This window comes from Pongo abelii, chromosome 18 (genome assembly GCF_028885655.2).
Source record: "Pongo abelii isolate AG06213 chromosome 18, NHGRI_mPonAbe1-v2.0_pri, whole genome shotgun sequence".
In the NCBI taxonomy this organism is placed as follows: domain Eukaryota; kingdom Metazoa; phylum Chordata; class Mammalia; order Primates; family Hominidae; genus Pongo; species Pongo abelii.
The window spans coordinates 83,324,873-83,339,489 of NC_072003.2; the positions used below are offsets into that span (position 1 = coordinate 83,324,873).

Sequence of the window (14,617 nt, forward strand, 5' to 3'; positions counted from 1 at the left end):
ACACACAGTGCACAGGAGAACACGCACACACGGTGCACAGGAGAATTCACACAGTGCACAGGAGAACACACAGTGCACAGGAGAATATACACAGTGCACAGGAGAACACAGTGCACAGGAGAATACACACTGCACAGAACACACACAGTGCACAGGAGAACACACTGCACAGGAGAACACGCACACACAGTGTACAGAACACACAGTGCACAGGAGAACATGCACACACAGGACACAGGAGAACACAGTGCATAGAACACACAGTGCATAGGAGAACACACACACAGTGCTCAGGAGACCCAAACAGTGCACAGGAGAACACACACAGCGCACAGAACACACACAGTGCACAGGAGAACACGCACACACAGTGCACAGGAGAACACAGTGCATAGAACACACACAGTGCATAGGAGAACACACACACTGCACAGGAGAACCACACGGTGCACAGGAGAACACACACAGTGCACAGGAGAACACAGTGCATAGAACACACACAAAGCATAGGAGAACACACAGAGTGCACAGGAGAACCACACGGTGCACAGGAGAACATGCACACACAGTGCACAGGAGAACACAGTGCATAGGAGAACACAGTGCACAGGAGAACACACAGTGCACAGGAGAACACAGTGCACAGGAGAACACACACGGTGCACAGGAGAACACAGCGCACAGGAGAACACACACTGCACAGGAGAACACAGTGCACAGAATTCACGCACACAGTGCACAGGAGAATTCACACGGTGCACAGGAGATCACACACAGTGCACAGGAGAACACAGTGCACAGGAGAACACACACACACTGCACAGGAGAACACCCACAGTACACAGGAGAACACAGTGCACAGGAGAACACACACACAGTGCACAGGAGAATACCCACAGTACACAGGAGAACACAGTGCACAGGAGAACACCCACAGTACACAGGAGAACACAGTGCACAGGAGAACACACAGTGCACAGGAAAACACAGTGCACAGGGGAACACGCACACACAGTGCACAGGAGAACACATACAGTGCACAGGAGAGAACACCAAGTGCAAAGAACACACAGTGCACAGAACACAAGGTGCACAGGACAACACACACAGTGCAGAAGAGAACACAGTGCACAGAAGAACACACGCAGTGCACAGGAGAACACAGTGCAGAGAGCACACACACACTGCACAGAATATACATGCAGTGGTGCACAGAACAGTACACAACACACTGCATGCACAGGAGAACACATGCAGTTCATAGGACACAATAGAACACACACGCAGTGCACAGGAGAACACAGTACACACACGCAGCGCACTGGAGAACACGCACAGTGCACAGGAGAACACATAGAGTGCACAGAACACACAGAGTCCACAAGAGAGCACACAGTATACAGCAGAACACCTGCAGTGCACAGAACACCCGCAGTGCACAGGAGAACCTAGTGCACAGAACACACACCCTGTGCACAGTTTTGTTTTGTTTTGCTTTTGCAATTCCAGGGAGCTCCCTGGCCTCCCACAGCCATTCATAGAGCCCATTCTGTTTGGGATAAAAACAGATCTCCTCCAGCTCACGTGAGGCTAGGCACCGGTTCCTCAAAACCTTTTTGGGCAGCTAGCAGCTTTGACTAGCAGCTCATCTCACCAGGCTGAGGCCACTGCCTGTGAACAGTTGACAGACCCAAAGGCAGCCAGAATGTTCTGTGTCAGAGAGTCCTGTCCAACGGGCGGAGCTGGGAGACACGCAGGAAGACCCCCAGCCCATGCCCGTTCTCAGGCCTGAGGTTCATTCTCATTCTCTCCCTCTTCCCTTTCCCCTTCTTCCTCCTGCCCTCGAATCTGCAAGGCCTCTCCAGGTGGCTGTGTTCTGCCAGGGCCTCCCAGGCTCCAAGATCACTGCCTTCAGGGAGCCCACGAAGAGCTGCACATCCGCTGCCTCTGTGTGGCAGGCATGTCCAAGACTGCAACTCCTAGTTCCCACCTTTCACACCTCATCTCTCTAACCTCTTATGGAAAATTTCAAACATATGTAAAAGCAGGAAGAAATTGTATAACGAACCTACAGACCATCACCCAGCTTCCACAGTCATCAGTGGTTTTCTGTTTTTATCAAACTTTATCTTTGTACTTCTTACAATGCTTCATATTTAGCAGGTCCTCAGTGAAGATTAGATGGATGGATGGAAGGAAGGAAGATGGATGGATGGATGGATGGATGGATGGATGGATGGATGGATGGTGGAGGGTTAATGGAAGGAAGGAAGATGGATAGGTGGGTGGAAGGAAGGAAGATGGGTGGATGGATGGATGGTGGAGGGTGGATAGAAGGAAGATGGATATATGAATAGATGGCTGGGTGAATGGAAGGAAGGAAGATGGATGGATGGTTGAAAGATGGATGGATGAATAGATGGATGGAAGGAAGATGGGTGGATGGAAGGAAGATGGATGGATGGATTGATGGATGGATGGTAGAGGGTGGGTAGAAGGAAGGAAGATGGATGAATAGATGGGTGGGTGGGTGGATGGATGGATGGATGGTGGAGGGCAGAGTGTTAATGGAAGGAAGATGAATGGATGGATGGAGGGTAGAGTGTAGATGGAAGGAAAGGAGGATGGATGGATGGTGGAGGGTGGATGGAAGGAAGGAGGATGGATGGATGGATGGATGGATGGTGCAGGGTATATGGAAGGAAGCTGGATGGATGATGGAAGATGGATGGATGGGTGGACAGATGAATTGATGGCGGAGGATGTTAGGATGGGTGGATGGATGTATTAACATCCCTTCTCCATGCCTCAATCCCCATCATAAGGAGAAAGAGCCTGTAGTCCCTCTATGATACTGCACTGAACCAAAATTCCCCTCACTTCATGGGTGTTACAAACCTCTCATCATCTGTTTACCTCTCACCCTTACTGTAGAACCTCTAGAAAGGCAGGTGGCTTCCAGCTCCTCGCTTTTCCTGAGGGATGATCTGACCACCCATTCTTACATATGTCGTCTTTCACACAGTGGCAGTGCAGAGCAGGAGACAAAAGCAGAACAAAAGCAGATAGTGGCCAGGTCTGAGGGTGATAAAAGGCTACTCACTGGAGCCTAGTGTTCTGAACTACACCCTACAGGAAAGTGCTACTTAGTGCCCAGGTGACATCATCACAAGAGGAACACAGTGGCTAAGAGGCAGGGGCTCAGTCTCACAGACCTGGTTTCCATCCCACTTGCTCTCAGGAACCCTGGGCCACCGCTCTGACCACAGTTTCTTCCTCTGGAAAGCGCCCAGCAGTGTTGGGCTCACAGAAGATGCACAATAAATTGTCATGAGTACTTTCCACTGTGTCCCAAGTTCAAGACTGAAGCCACGATCCCACCCCTGCCACAGAGCCTGCCCCCCTGAGTGTTCCCCATCTCAGTCTGAGGCCCGACCTGTGCTTCCAGAGCCCATGTCCCATCCCATCTCAGGAGCTGCTCTGCTCCATTCCCCCCATATCCCAGACCTAAGTTCTGGCTCTCCTTATCTCTTGGAGCCCTGTCATCTGTGGGTCAGATGCTCCCCAGCTCCCTCCATCCCCCCCACAGGGTTTCACAAGAGGCCTAGCCCTGCACCCTGCTGGGGTTCAGACTTGAGGGGTGCCACTGGAGTTGGGGTGCACCTGCTCTGACCTGTTCATGGGCTCCTTTTTCTCCTGAAATGCAGCGTGAGGCACCATGGAGGGAGCTGTAGACTTTGGCTCCGGCCACTGCCCAGTTCAAATCCTGGCCCCACCGCTTCCAGCTGGGTGGCCCAGGGCAAGCCACCTACCCTTGCTTTGCCTCAGTTTCCTCATCTTTAAGTGACAGTAACCATAGTACCGACCCCACAGCCTGCTGAGGGGCTCAAAGGAGACGATATATATAAAGCAGTTAACTGATGCCTGCCCTGGGAAGCCGACCCGTCCCTGTCATGATAGGCGTTTCTACATCTGGACCTGGGCGCCACCATCCTGCTCACCTGAATGCGGGTTCTGGGATCTTTCAGCCCTTATTTGGATATTTGAATATTTGTTGGTTTTCTGGCTTCTGCTTACAATTTCTAAGAGGTGACTAAGTGGATCATTCGTTCCCGGGAGAGGTTGGAATGGCTCCTGTGTACACTGCATTGCACGGGGGCTTGAGGGGACCTCCCGACCCCTGATGGCTGAGCACCCCTGTCATACTCCTCAGGGAGAGCCCAGGCCACCCAGCTAGCTCCAGACTGGCTCTGCAGGGCCTCAGAATCTGAACTCACTGTGGTCACTCTGAGGCCTCTCTGTCTGTCTCTGTCTTTCTCTTTCTACCCCTCCATCCCTCCTTCCCTCTGAGGGCTTGACCTTCACTGACCTCCAGGGCGAGAACAACCAAGAGTCGCTCCCAAGAGGGCTTCCCTCCTCCTCGTTCTGTGTGGCCTCAGAAGTGGGGGAATCTCAGTGCTTTGTGCAGGCATTTGCTTATTCTGCGCTCTGTTTGAAATTAAACATGAGGTGTACTGAAGATTTAAATCGAGCAAACACCTCTGTGATTTCCAGTTGGATTCTGAGGCACTTACTGAAATATGAAGTCCATTTTGATCTATTCTTAGAAACAAAAGCTGCCAGTGATTTCACCACAGAAAGTCTGCTGCATTTGCAGTTTAGCAGACTCGACAGAGGTGACCCTAGATCTCTTTCTCGCCTTTGTTTGGTTTATTTCCACATTGCGTTTGCGTTTCCCGCCTGGCTAGTTCTTGATCATTGAGGAAGGGAGAGAGAAACGAGATTCTCTGCTCTGGGCCAGGCATTCTCTGTACACGTTCCTGGTCCCAGCCTCCCTCCTTCCCTAGCGGATCACCACATCTAACCCTGAAGCTGGAGCGAGAGTTCCTCACTTAGAGATGAGGCGGCGAGCTGGGAGAGGGCTGAGCAGCTGGTGAGGGCAAAGCGGGGACTCAAACCCAGGCCCGACCACCACCCAGCTGTCCTTCCACCCCACTGGTCCACCTCCTGAGCACGGGTGCGGAGACCCACGCGAAGGTCAAGAGAGGAGAAGGCCAGCCGTGGGTGGAACAGAGTGGGCCGCAGGTTTTGGCAAGCCTGGAGGGGAATAGGTCAGAAAGGTAGCCCGGCTGGGCTGAGGGACTGAGGACAGGGGGTGTTAGGGTGCTGACATTCTGGCAAGGGGGCGGGGATCTGTGGAAGACAACCCCAGGCTGGGGTGACCTCTCTAAAACCCGAGCATGCACGGTGCTGGCCATATCGGTCCGAGCCCTCGGCTGCCAGGGACAGAAGCTGAGCTCCCGCCAAAGCATAAAATCCAGGCCAGCGAGGGGCAGCCAGACCACATGGACCTGGCTGTCATGGAGGAAGCAGGCTGCGCACAGCTCCACCGCCCCAGAGACAGCCTCCTCTCATGACCCCAGACTCAGCCCGGGCTGTGGTGGGAACGATGGTTGGCCCGGTTTGGAGATGGGGGATCTGGCCCTGTGGTGAGTGCAGCCAGAGCAGGTATCTCTCCGGAGCAGTTGAGTAGAACAGCTGGTGTCCCCTCTTCATGTTGACGAGGGGAGATGAGTGGCCCAGGCAGTTCCTAGAACTGGGGAGATGGAGTGGGCCGTATCCCACCCAGCAGGAGCGCTTGCTTCTGAAGCTCCCGTGCGTCTGTGACAGAGGCTTGAACCCCCGGCTTGTTCTCTCAAGTCTGTTGCCGTAAATCTGTCTGCATCGCCTGGCACATAGGAGAGGCTCGGCAAATAGTTTTGGTTCACTGAAGAAAGGCAGCCCTCACTCCTGCTGCTCAGACAGCACCTCCTGAACGTGAGATACTGCCTCCTTGAGCGCTTTCGCAGGAGGGAAGACCAGAGAGCTGCCTTCAAAGATGCCAGAAGCCATGTTTATTTAAGCGGCGCTGCTCCAGAGAGAACTGGCCATTTGCAGTCTCCACCCCGGTGTGACTCACGATGCCACCTCTCCTTGCCAGTTCTCACCGAGGCCCCCAGTGACCTCCTAGGGTGTACATCCAGCCAGGTGCCCCCTCAGCAATGGCCAGGGGCCACCGTGGGCCACTCTGCACTTCCCACATGCTCCCGGCACTGGTGCAGACGCACACCCTCTTGGCCGTCCCCACCTGTGCTCCGCCACTCTTGGTCAGCCATTCCTCTTGGCTTCCGGGAGTCCCTTCCTCCTCTAAGGATCTCACCCCCATCCATGTCTCTGCTGTCTCCTAACTACCGATAGCAAGGGCACCAGTGCCCCTGTTTGCCGGGGACAGGCCCTGTCTGGGGCCCTGTTGTGGCATCATTGTTAACAGAGCTGCTCTTCACTCTGAAGTGTTCAGTTAGGACAGTCACTTGCACAGTCCCCTCACTGGCGACACAGACCCCCCATCCCTGTGTGTTTCCCCTGGATAGCTCAGCAGCAGCTCAGGCTCAGCACGGCCAAGGCTGAATGCAGATGCCCTCCCTCCAAAACCTGGCCTCCTCCAGCTGTTCCTTCCTGGCGAGGCCACCTCCAGCCATCCAACTGTGTAACACAGAAGCCTGGGTGCCATCCCTGGGGCTCCCCTCACCCCCGCCTCCCACCTGTCCCCACGCCCCTGGACTGACCAGTGGCCTTGTTCCCTTCATTTCCCTGGCCCAGGTTACAAAGTCTCCTTCCTGATCATCTGCAATAACTAACCTCGCAGGTGCTCTGCCCACCTGCCTACGCCAGACCCTTCTAGATCCTTCTCCACCCCAGCAGGCAGAGTTGTCATTGTGAAATGCAAATCAGGTTCCATCTCTCCTCTCTTTCCTCCCTCCCACCATCCCTGTCACCCTCCCTCTCACACACAGCCCCCTCCGTGGCCTCTCGAGCCTGCTGTGGCCTGACCCTCCCCTCTCTGCTTTTCCAGGCCCTCCTGGCACTGTCCTCCCTCAGTCTGGGACTCCCGGTCCTCCCTTCTTCCTGCCCAGCACATGCTCCTCCCTCTTCCTGAAACGCTCTCCCCTCCCTGCCTCCCAGGCAGTGCCCACTCTGCCTCCAAATTTCATCCATCGTCCTCTCCTCAGGAAGCTTTCCCTGATGGCCTGACCAGGTCACATTCCCCCTTTATTTGCTGTCCTCTCACTGGGGCCTCTCCTTCCTGGTAGCTTCTAAACAAGGCAGTTTCATGTGTGTATCTCCACTAGACTAGAAGCTCTCTGAGGGCAGGGACCCTGCTTGGCTTCTGGCCCGAGGTGGCTGCAGGGTCTGCAAGATCGTCAGGGCCCCCTCCAATCTGACGCTCACAGAGGGGACCCCTGGCCTTGGGCCACGCTGGTTACTTGGGTACACTCCTTGCCCAGGGTTCCACAGCCCCTTAAAGGCAGGGTCTTTCTGGCCATGCCTGGCCCTGGTCTGGCCTCCCCAAGGAGCCCTGCTGCTGCGGGTGCTGTGTGGGAACAGAGCACAGGCCCTCCTTCCCAGAGCCCACGAGATCTCACTTTCTCCAAGCCCAGCTCCCCAAGGACTCAGACCCCAGCTGCTCTGCACTGAACGCTGGCTTGCCCTAGCTCACTCGGACCCCGCCCTGCACTGGGAAGGAGCGTCCCTGTTCCCGTTTGACAAGTGAAGACACTGAGGCCCAGAGAGCTGAAGGGGCTGGCCGAGGGGACGGGCTTGGGCGCTTCCGTTCTCACACTGCTGCCGTGACACCTAATCCATCCGGAGAAGTTCCCTTTAAACGCAAAAGGGGACAGTGAAGCCACACGCGGCCGCCCTTCTCAGGAGCCCACTTCCACCTCTCGCGAGCTAGACAGCGTTCCCCAAGTACCCCCCTCCAGCTGGGTGGGCTGCCCGGCTGTGAACACAAGGACACCTCTGATTCCGTCCTGTGAATGTTGATATTAGTGGTCCCTCCCTTCAGGGGCTGTGGGGATCTCGAAAGATAAGGCAGGTCTGGAGTCCTGCGCGGTACCTGCCGCATGGCAAGCTCTTTACGAACAGCGCAGGGACGCGCTTTGATGCTGAACATGAGTCTCTGGGACAGGTGGTTCCCAGCCTGGGTCCTCACAGGCGCTGTGCACCCCGTCGCCGCGAGACGGCGGTGTTGCGCCCCTCCAGCCTCCTCTACTCTGCACGTGGGCGCTGAATGTTAAAATTCCTAACAGGTGAATCGCTTGAATCCGGGAGGCGGAGGTTGCAGGTAGCCGAGATGGCGCCACTGCACTCCAGGCTGGCGACAGAGCGAGACTACGTCTCAAAAAAATAAAATAAAATCCCAACAGGTAGCAAACCGAGCCAGGCGTTAAACCTGCACTCAGAACCTGCACAGCCGCTCCCCACTCCCTCGCAGGGATTAGGTAACGATACTCAGACCTAGAGCAGGCATTTGGGGCTGCCCAAACCAGCTGCTCTTCCTGCTTTCCGAAGCTTCCCCGGGGGCTCTTCTGGCTCCCAGTCCGAGCCTCCTGTGGTCAGCTCCTCCTTGCCCAGCCCCATGGTCAGTCCTCCTTGCCCAGTCGTCGTTTGCAGTAGAGCAGGGGCGTGGTCATTTGCAAATGTCCCAGAGGACCCCTTCCAGCCGCTTCACATCGGTCTCAACTCGGGCTGACTGAGGGCACGACTTTCTGCCTCAGGCATGGAGCCCAGATCACAAATCCAAACCCCGCTAAATCTAGAGGCCACGGGTCCCAAACACCAGTCATTTGCTGAGCACTGTTGCAGTTTTTTTATATCACTCCCATCAATAAAAGCTGGATTTTTTCATTAAGTAGAAGCTAAAAGTAAAAAGTAATATAAAAACAAAACAGCATTAAACTTCAGTTAGATACAGTTGCTTTCTCTCTTCAAAAAAATCAGGGGGGGAGGATTAATAAATGTTAAGGTTTTTTAAACATATATTAAGTACCAAACAGACTTTCTCTTTGAGGACTCAGAAAGTCCTCAAAAGACTCGTGAAGGAGCAAGAATTGGAAAAGGATTAAATGAGATTATTGCTTCGTCCGAGAGCCAACAGATTATCACACATCTCACACCCTGGGCAATCCTTTGAAGAATTTTGTCTCTAGCCATACAAAGTGCACTATGACCTGGGTTTATCTAAGTCCTGTGCTGTTGCCCAGGCTGAGTGCAATGGGGCCATCTTGGCTCACTTCAACCTCCGCCTCCCAGGTTCAAGCAATTCTCCTGCCCCAGCCTCCCGAGTAGCTGGGACTACAGGCACACGCCACCATGCCTGGCTAATTTTTTGTGTGTCTTTAATAGAGCCAGGGTTTCATCATGTTGGCCAGGCTGGTCTCGAACTCCTGACCTCAAGTGATCCGCCCATCTTGGCCTCCCAAAATGCTGGGATTACAGGTGTGAGCCACCAGGCCCGACCCTTAGATGTGTTCTCAAAAACCCAGTGATAAGCATTGGGACCAGGAGGAGAAGCTACATGCAGGTAGAAGCCAGACCTTGGCATCCTGGGAGGAGGAGCTTCCCTATGTGACCAGGAGTTGGGGGACCCCAGCAGAACCTGGCCTCTGCTTGGCACAGTGGCGTTGGGGACCAGCCAAATCCTGCAGGCCTTGCAGAGCTCCAAAATACTTTACTTATTAAGCTTTCACTTAAAATCTCATTTGTAACTGCACTGGAAGTGGCCAATTCACAAATGTGATGCATCAGAGATTAGCACGTTGGAACCACCAACCTGTCACCTTGTGGTGTGAGGTCATCTCGACTTCGTAAGCCCTCAGCATACCCAGGCTTCTCCCAAAACCTGTGAGTTGGAGCACACACAGAGAGAACAGTCTGAAACTCTTATAATTTGCAGCTTTTTATCTGTATGAATCAGAGTTCCTGTCCATTCCTGTGCAAGCACAGACACAGGCTGGCTTAGAAACCAGCAGCGGACATAAACCTCTGCTGCCCAAGTGTTGCAATCCTCAAAGCAGCCTTGTGGTTGAAAGTGGAGATTTTTACCCATGACCTCAGGATCATGAAGGCAGCACCCTATGGTAAAGCAGTAGATTGCCAAAGCTCTTCTGAAAGGAATGTGGGGCTTTCAATAATCGGCACTGGCCTTGAACCCAGGTAGGAGGGCACCTGCCACGGACCCCACGCTTGAGAGGCCCTTACGTGTCACAGACCCACACGCAGGACGGGCTCCTATGTCCCTGGGATACAGCACTCAGTGCCGGCCCGGACTTAGCCTCCACTCTCGCACAACGACCACCCAAGCCTCGAAGAAACGCTGTCTGCGTCTCCCGCTTGACAACCTTGAAACAAAAGCCCACTTCGTCTAAATGCTGTCAAGGCAGGTAGGTTGTGTGTCACCAACAGAGACAGACATTGCACTGGAGTAGAGGCAGGGTCTGAGAGGTGGAAGAGCTGAAGTGAGACAAGAGGTGCAGTCATTGAATTGTCTGGTCCTTCCTCTCTGATAGCAGGAGTCCAAGAGCCTCTTGCCTGACAAAGTCCAGCTTGCCATGGAGCAGGTGTAATTTATGAATCTCACTCGACTGCATTCAGGTACTCATCCAGACGGTGCCGGCCCATCCATATGATGCACAGTCATCTCTGACATCTTGCTGACCCGTAGGCACATAAAAACATAGCTGTACCCAGTTTTTTTCCAACTGTATTGTTAGACAGGACAGAGGCTAGAAAATATTTTATTAGAACCCAAAGATGGGTCCTGAGCCTGGCATCGTCATTTATGAGCTGTGTGGCCATTACTAAATTTGCAGTAAGTAAATGTGTCCATTTTGGCTGGGCGTGGTGGCTCATGCCTTAATCCCAGCACTTTGGGAGGCCAAAGCAGAAGGATCACTTGAGTCCAGGAGCTGGAGACCAGCCTGGGCAACATAATGAGACCCCCATCTCTACAAAAAATAAAAATAATATTAGCTAGATGTGGCAGTGAGCACCTGTAGTCCCAGCTACTTGGGAGGCTGAAGTGGGAGGATTGCTTGGGTCCAGGTGGTCGAGGCTGCTATGATCATGCCACTACACTCCAGCCTGGGTGACAGAGTGAGACCCTGTCTCAAAAAAATAAGTAAATGTATCCATTTTAATGTATAAAAACAATGTAAACCAGTAAAATTAATTTTTTATGTAAAATTTTTCATATTGGCCTTCAAGTGAGGTGTTTGTTATTAAAATGCTTCTGTGGTCGTTTGGTAAACAGAGTTTGAAACTTGAGCAAGACGACTAGCAGGCCCTGCCGAACTGCACTGCTGACGCTGCAGGCTGAGCCGCCTCCTCCCTGGCCGTCATGTTCATTCTCAGGTCGGCTCTCGGTGGCTGCTTGCAGTGGTGACAATGCTGCTGGGCTGGGTGCTGCTGGCTCCAGGCACCTCTTGGAATGAGTTGTGATTTTTGTGTCTCCTTTTGCAGCTCTGACCAGAAAGCCCACATCAACACAGGACACTTGCTCTTTCTGATCTGCAAAGGCCACCTCTCAGAGAGGCCCAGGTGCCCACAGGCCTGGCCCCTGGGGCTGTTCCCACAGCTGGCATGGACGACCCTCTGAACATTTCTGATGTCATCTGTGCTGTCCTTAAGCAGCAGCGCTATTCACCCTGGGATCTGGGGCAAAGTGCTGGTGTCCACGTGAGGAGGGGGTAGGAGGTGTCCCTGGGGATGGGGAAGCAGTGCTGGGTGGAGATGGCTGCCGAGAGGAAGCGGTGGAGAGACGGGTGTGCATTTCTCCTCCCTCGCAGCGGCTGCCCATGCAAGGGCAGCTCTTAGGAGAATAACCACGGGCAGACAATGAAATGTGGGCAGAAATGTGGTGAGGGGGTCTCAGCCCTCAAGGAGGGTCTCGCCCAGAGCTCCCCACAAGGCCAGCAGCCTCCTGAGCCTCATTCCACTGGCAGAAGGCTCCGAGCTGACAAGCCCTGGCCCGATTCTAAGTGTGTCGAGTGGTGGAGGAATGTCAGTCCAGCAGGGGAGTTCCGCGGAGAATTTCCTCCCTTATGGGAAGTGGGATGGAGGCAGGACAAGTAGAAACCTCTATCCCCACAGCCAGCAGGGCCGCCCCCTGGGAGGAGGCACTGGGAGGGCACCGAGGTTGGTAGAAACCTCCATCCCCAGGGCTCCCACACCCTCACAGCCAGCAGGGCTGCCTGGGAGGAGGCACCGGGTGGGCACCGAGATTGGTCTGGGTTTGAGCCCTGTGCCAGCACCTGCGCGCGTGTGACCGTGGGAAAGGCACGTCCTTCAGCAGTTGTTTACTGAGCACCTACTGTGTGCAGGGCCCTGTGTACCCATCAGCACAGCAACCCCACCTGCCCCTTGGGCACACCTTGGCAAGATGTGCCCCTTTTCCGGGTGCTACCACCGAGGCTGCAGATGCTCCGGAGGAGCTGCGGCAGAGGACGGGAGCGGGGCCAGCTGGGCCCTCAGGCAGAGCCACCCTGAGGCTGCCCACCACTAACCAGGCACCCCAGCAAGCCCAGGGCAGGACTTTGTGATGCGACAAATGGCCCAGCCTGGCCTCTTGTCCCCCAGCTCCCCTGTTACCACGTCAGGGAGTGTCACCTGGGGGAGGGCCAGCCCCACTGTGTCCACTCCTCCCTGGCCAACTGGTCACCTCTGTCACCTCTGCCGCACCCGGCCCCTTCATTGTCAGGTAAGGAGGGCCTGGAGCAGGGAGGGGCAGGGGCTGCTCCAGGAAGGGGTGAGGTGTGCTGGAGGGGCCTGGTAGGGTCAGGCAGGAGGAGGGGCTCCCGGGCAGTGACCCTGGAGTGACGAGGCTCAGCTTGTGGACTCTGGGGCGCAGGTGGCCTGGGTGGGAACCCGGTGCCGTTGCTTGCCCGTCATGCGATCTTGGGACAGTGCCATAACCTGTGAGCTGCCATCTCCTTGGCAGTAAAATGGCTCCTCGGGTCCCTTCATCGCAGGGGTCCTGGGAGGTGCAGTGAGCCCCTCCACGGGAGGCCCTGGCACTCGCCCCATGTGCAGAACATGCTCAATACACATCGGCCATTGTCATCAGGCCCCGGAACCGACCAACACTCATGCCTATCTCAGCCAGGCTTGGGCGCTGTCCTCTGGTCACGAGCCCCTCGTTGATTCCCCACCCACTGCCATGCTGGGGCCTGGCCCCTTCATCCTGGTGGATGGGGGAGAGCAGACAGCAGGAGCAGGTCTCCCCCGCATGCTTCTTTGCGTCTACATGCTGTCATTCTCGCCTGGCTGTGGGTGGCATTCACCTGGGGGAAGGCTTGGGTCCCCAGCAGAGGCCTAGCATTAGGTTTTCTGACCCTGAGTCTCATCTGTGAACGAGCTTGCCCAGGGGACTCTGTGTGCCCCACAGTGTGTGACTCAGAGAATAAACTACAGGCCCTCCAAGGATGCCCATGGCCACCCCCAGCCTCTCCCACCACAGAACGGCAGATGCTGCAGCCCCGCTGGGCTTTTGGTTCCCAAGTGTTCAAGACCATCCCCTTCTCTGTCCAGCGAGCTCCATTCAGGGCTGAGCAAGAATGGCCTCCCGGATCCCACAAGGAAGGGTGGGGCTGCGGTTTGAACCCAGATCTCTTCAGACTGTTCCGCTACAACCCATGGCTGCCCATGAGAACCACCTGGGAAGCTTTGGACAACACTGAAACCCAGTTCCCAACCCCAGACCACAAGTGGAGTCCCTGGTCAGGGGTCCCACCTAGCCCTGTGATCCCAGCTCCACCAGCAGAGGCAGCAGATCAGGGCCTCAGTGCACTCCCATCCCTGCTGGGGTGCTCCAGCCCTGCTCCTCAACCCCTCAGCCCTGGCTCCCAGCACTCCAGGCTCACACTTGGTTTTGGAGTCTTTGCCCAGGAGTAACCCCCAAACCTGTCCTGGTCCTTCCTACGGTGGCAGGCACTGCGGAACCCTCAGCTCTGAGTGTGGGAACCCATGCTGGGACCTTATCGGCCTCGTAGGTCCAGCCAGGCTTGAAGTTGGACAGCCCCACTCCTTGGAGAGACACCTGGTCCCTTGCACACACAAAGGCCACGGAGCCTGTTAGGTGGAGGCTCTTGGGGCCTCAGCTGCTCTGATCTCACCTCAGGAGGCTCAGCCTCTCTGACCCCACCCCCGCCACTTCCTGGCAGGATGACCTTGGGAAGGCTGTTTTGCCTCAGTTTCCTCATGTGTAAAATGCCTAGAACAGCAGCTCCCTCATGAGGAGGCTGAGACGCCCCATGGTGTAACACAGGAAAGATGCTGAGCTCTGCCGGTGGGGTGGGGGCAATGAGTGCTCCAGAAATGGTCCCCACACTCCACTGTATGCCAGAGCCTCTGCACTTGGGCCACCATTTCCTGCGCCTTCTGTAGGAGCAGCATGGCCTCGGCGCACGCTCGCCCTGTGTGTGCAGTGTCACTCTCCTCCCGTGCCGTCTCTTTCCCATTTTAAACATCTCCAGGGTTGACAGCAAAGGCTTCTGGGGCTCCAAGGTCACGGCCAAGGGCAGATGAGATCAAGTACAGCCACACCACCCCCCTTGTTCCCTTCATTTTGTGAGACTTCGCCTCCGGCAAACACGAGGCCCAGAATGTTCTGCCAGGGCAGCTGCAGGTGCCCAGCTTGGGGAGGGAAGAGGCGCCGAGCGACCCCCCCCCAGCCCCTGCCCTGCGCCTGCCCCTTGTCTCCTGGATGCGCCTCCCCCACCCCTGCAGGGTCCGCAGTAGT

General features: G+C 55.4%; 1 protein-coding gene across 3 annotated transcripts in view; it reads left to right on the forward strand.

Moving 5' to 3' along the window:
* Positions 1–12,386: 12,386 nt before the first annotated feature.
* OSGIN1 (oxidative stress induced growth inhibitor 1) overlaps positions 12,387–14,617 on the forward strand; it is a 35,257-nt gene continuing 33,026 nt past the window's right edge. The window contains exon 1 of one of the 3 annotated variants that reach the window (XM_003778671.4): positions 12,387–12,577. The gene's annotated coding sequence lies outside the window, so the exon portion shown is untranslated. The remainder of the gene's footprint in view (positions 12,578–14,617) is intronic. The other 2 variants (XM_054534198.1, XM_054534197.1) reach the window with 2 other exon arrangements.